Raw genomic sequence first — 5247 nt, forward strand, 5'->3', positions numbered from 1 at the left:
CAGAAATTAGCTGGGCATGGTGGCACGTGCCTGTAGTCCCAGTTACTCGGGAAGCTGAGGCAGAAGAATAGCTTGAGCCAGGGAGTCGGAGGTTGCAGTGAGTTGAGAGTGCGCCACTGCACTCCAGCCTGGCAACAGAATGAGATGCCATCTAAATCATCATCATCATCATCATCATCATCATCATCATCATCATCATCTCAGCCAGGTCAAACATCCCCTGGAAGTCTCACTCCTCATTTCCACTATGATTTCTCCAATCATTTCCCTTCAAACAAGGTATGCTTTAGCCAGTTTGAAACCCTGTTAATCCACTCATACTGCTGGTAACATTCACCCTTTGCTTCTGCTCCTAACACTCCTTCTTGCTGAAATACCTTTTGGATTCCGCTCCTCTACATGTTCACGCCCTCTCAAGGCTCAGCTCTAATGCGTCCTCCATGAAGCCATTCCATTTTCAAGGCTACAGGAAGTAGCTCTCTTCTTTCCTACATTATCTATACATCTCTTGTTGCATTTATTTTTATTTTTACTTTCCCGACCATTCATTTAGTTACAATGGTTATTTACTGCATGACTGTTAGTATAATAAAGTCCTTGAGGATGGGTCCTGTGTCTGATTCATTTTTCAGCACCTGGAGCAGCTAGCACACTGTGGACTCTGCGTAAGTATACCGTGGTTATCAAGATGTGCCATTTTGGGCCTGAACAAGTGTCCACTACTGTGTAGCTGGCATGTCTGGACATGTCTGGCTTTTCCAATGCCAATTTGCATCTTTAAAATGAGGTGCCTTCTGGAAAATAACCCATTGTAAAAGAGAGAAGGTGAGGCAGAAAAGCTTGGCCCCATAACAAAGCCTTAGTCATGGCAGTCATGGCAGCAAATGCTTGGATTTTTGAGTAGAGTATTATAACGTTTGCCTTTCAGCTTTGTCTGCTCGCCCAAAAGCTGTTTACTGAAAAAATCTAGAAGGCACTGGAACATAGCTGCACAATTTTAAAGTCCCTATGAAAATGCTGGCAGTGGAGAGAAAGCATTCTTCTGACTGTACAGAATGTGAAAAGCTGTTGACCCTCAGAGGTCTCCAGAGGACATGGGGCTGTCGCTTTGGTGCCCTGAGGGTGCAACTCATCAAAACTCTGACGGGAGCAGGAGAAAGGAAGAAAAATAATGCAGATGCTACATGAGACCCAACAATTTATTAGTGAACCCATCTGAGATACCTCTGGAGACCCCCCAGAAATTTGTGGAGAGCAGGAAATTTGAGAGCCTAGAAACCCTGCACTAGCAGGTAGAGATGAGAGCAAAGGAAACACAGATAACATACTGCAGGAATGAGGAGATAAGAGAATTAAGTGATGTATACAAAGGAATTTGTCAAGGCACATACAGCCTGCAGGTTTAGGTTGTTATGATGAATTGGTTCTGTGGGCTTCTCTTGGTTATATAAACACAGTCTCACAATCTTGGATCTTGTCACTCTAGAATTAACCTGTCTCCCAGGACCTCCGTTCCCTCTTACATTACATTTTCCATTTTTTTTTTTTTTTGTCTTTTTCTCTTTACGTGTTACATCTATTTGCATCATCTCCCCTAAGGCGGCTATAAATATGTCTACTGAGCCATGGGGACCCGTGTCACCAGTCACAAGGACCTTTTGTTTGTCATTGCAAATATTGGCTATCAGATATGAGCAAAGAGAGAAAAAAACCGTGATGTATGTCCCTGGAGTTTGGGAACTGGTTGAAATGGTGGTAGGGGAGAAGGAGAGGAATTGGAAAGATAGACTATCCTGCTTAACTGCTCCTCATTTCTCATGCCTGATGATTATTAATTACATTTGTGCATTGATACAATTTGCTAGTTTTCTGAGCAGGAGAATTGCGCTTAGTCATCTTGGCATTTTTAAATGTAAATGAAAAATCACCCAGTGCTCTGAGCCAGAAGTGAGAAAGATAAATAACACCAGGAAGCTGGTCGTTGCCCGTCTGTCATAAAATTTCATTAGTTTTGACAGCCTGTACAACATAAGCAATGAATGAATGCTAACTACACTTCCTCGTCTGTCCGCTCCCATAAGTCACTGGTGCTTCACAGGCCGGAGGAGGTGGCCCTGATGGGGTGTTGGGATGAAAAGACACTGAAGCATTAGCAACTACAGAACCCAAGATGCACAGAATTCCACCGAGGCCGAGAATCTGAGCAGGTTGGATTGAGTTGAGTACGGTTTAGTGAAGCCACGTCCTCCATATTCATTACTGCGCCCAGAGTCTCCCTGGCCACGTGGGACAGCCTCACTCATCTGCATTCTCTTCTAGGACTCGATCATTAAGGAAATATTTCTTGGTACTTCCATGTGCCAGGCACAGCACTGACTGCTGCAAATGGAGGAATTCATGCAACAATTAGGTCAGAGGATGATAAGTGCCAGGGAGGAAAGCACATCACAGAAAGGGGAGATGAGTCTCCGGCCAGGACTGACTAAAGGAAGCAGCAATTGCGTCCTTGACTCTGCAGCCAGGTGGGCATTTGAGTCCCAGAAATTGAGGACAGCTTCAGGCCCAGAGTCTCTTGTGATGACAGACACAAATGAAGATAGGAGGTGCTTCTGCTTCCTCTTCCCTTCTCCTCTCTTCCTGAGCAACTCAGCCTCGAAGCTATTAATTGGGACAGCACAAGGTTACATCTATGCAGGAAAGGGAGGAAAACATGGTAGCCTACGAGTATCAGAGTCCAAGCAGGGTGAAAAGGGCATCCTCGTGTTGGAGTGGCCTCACCTGTGTTGTCTGAGCCTGAGGTCGGGTGTTAAGAACCTAGCAGGATGAGGAGGGCACCTGTGCATGCCCGTAGGTGACAAGCCATGGGGACTCAGACCGTGAGCAGGAAAGGAGAGAGGCCCCTAGAGAGACAGTGAGGCACGGGGTGTCAGCCCCAGCAGGGTGAGGAGAGCACTCAGTGTGGCTTAGCATGGGGGGTCAGAGCCCCAGAGGCAAGAAGAAAACTTCTACAAAGGCATGCCCTGGCCTGTGGTGTCAGAGCCCAAGTACGGTAAGAAGGTGTGGCACGTGGGAGGGTATGGTGCAGAGTGCCCAGACCTGAGCAGGAATGAAGAGGATACCTCTGCACAGGAACAGACTGGGTAAGCTGCCAGTGACCAAGCAGTGTGAAGAGCGTGTCCATCTAGGGAAGGATCAGCAGCAAAGATGGGCGTGCGGATTGATCACATAAGGATCATCCAGGTCAGTAAATAAGGAGTGGGGACCTAGTTTTTCACTGTCAGAGAAGGGAGATATTCACAGGAGAAAGAAAGAAATCAAAAATAAAACCTGTATGGTTGGATTGCAATGGGAGGAATCAGAGTGAACACACAGCTTTCAATGTTAGACATAGACATAAATACAGATGTGTGCACACTCCCTTGTTGTGCCCTTTGAGAGAGCCCCGGAGCAAGGACAACCAATAGAGATAAGTGGACCTCACTCTTTCTCATGGAGTGGGTGAGCTGGTCACATATAAGCCTAGAGATGCCTGCAGCATCTGTACCATCACAAAGCGAGAGGCTGCCTGAGAATGAGGGGATGACACAGAAGGAGGAGAGTAAGCAGACTGGATCCCAATGACATCGTTTGACCCCCTTGATTCAGCCACGCCTGAAAGACATCATTTGACCCTCTGGATTCACCCACGCCTGAAACCCATTCTGTAAGTGAACGAATTTCTTTTTTTTTCTTTTCTTTTCATTTGAGACAGAGTCTCCCTCTGTCGCCAGGCTGGAGTGCAGTGGTGCAATCACGGCTCACTGCAATCTCCGCCTCCTGGGTTCAAGTGATTCCCCTGCCTCAGCCTTCCAAGTAGCTGGGACTACAGGCACACACCACCACACCCAGCTAATTTTTTTGTATTTTAGTAGGGACGGGGTTTCACCACATTGACCAGGATGGTCTCTATCTCCTGACCTTGTGATCTGCCTGCCTCAGCCTCCCAAAGTGCTGGGATTACAGTCGTGAGCCATCGTGCCTGGTCAACAAATTTTTTTTGGTTTGTTTTCTTTTCTGGTTTAAGCCAAGGTGAACTGAATCTTTGTCACTTGCATTGGAAGGAGATTCAGTTATTAATACCCTCAATTCCTCATGATTGATTTTAATTAATAACAACCTCATATACTAGGGATGATTCCAAGTCACCCTAGTTTTTCTTAAGGCATTCCACCCTGCCATTCATTTAACAAATATTTATTATATGTCTACAACATGCTTGACACTGTTCTGAGTTCTTGTGTTATGTAGAGAAAAAATGCTGACAAGAACTCTTGACCTGTGGGATTTACTCTAGGGGAGCAAGACAAGAGACAAGAAACATAAATGAAATAAGTAGGAGGGTTTCAATGTCTGATGGGGGTGAGGAAGAATTTTTTTTTTAAAGTATAGAATGGTAAGGGGGTGACAAGCATTCTGGTGTGGGAGGTGGGACTTGCACTTTTAAGTAGAATTGTCAGAGTAGAATGCAGTGAGAAGCTTACTATCTGAACAAATACTGAAAATAATGGAGTTTGAGTATATAAGGGGGAAGGGCATTCCAGATGGCAGGAAGAGCTTGGGTAAAGGCCAAGAGGCAGAAGCATGTCTAGTGTGCCCAGAGAACAGTAAGAAGCCCACTGTGGCTGGAGGAGCGTGGGGGCAGGGCAGGGAGCCACGGGCTTACAGAGGGACAGGTTGAGATGGAGCAGGTAAGGTCTTAAGGGCATTTTAAGATGTCAACTTTGACTGGTTGAAAGGAGTTTTGAGCAGAGAAGTGCATGGTCTTAGGCATTGAAAGGATCATTCTGGCTGTTAACCAAAAATGGATGATAGGGGATTTGGTCAGGGAGGGTAGGAGCGGAGAGAACAGGTAAGAGTATGGCTGGGCGCGGTGGCTCAAGCCTGTAATCCCAGCACTTTGGGAGGCCGAGACGAGCGGATCACGAGGTCAGGAGATCGAGACCATCCTGGCTAACACAGTGAAACCCCGTCTCTATTAAAAAAAAAAACAAAAACAAAAACAAAAAACTAGCCGGGCGAAGTGGCGGGTGCCTGTAGTCCAGCTACTTGGGAGGTTGAGCCAGGAGAATGGCGTGAACCCGGGAAGCGGAGCTTGAAATGACCTGAGATCCGGCCACTGCACTCCAGCCTGGGCGACAGAGCGAGACTCCGTCTCAAAAAAAAAAATACATATTAAATGACGAAGAAACATATATATATTCTATTAGT

Source organism: Rhinopithecus bieti, unplaced genomic scaffold (assembly GCF_001698545.2).
Source record: "Rhinopithecus bieti isolate Rb0 unplaced genomic scaffold, ASM169854v2 scaffold_20098, whole genome shotgun sequence".
NCBI lineage: Eukaryota > Metazoa > Chordata > Mammalia > Primates > Cercopithecidae > Rhinopithecus > Rhinopithecus bieti.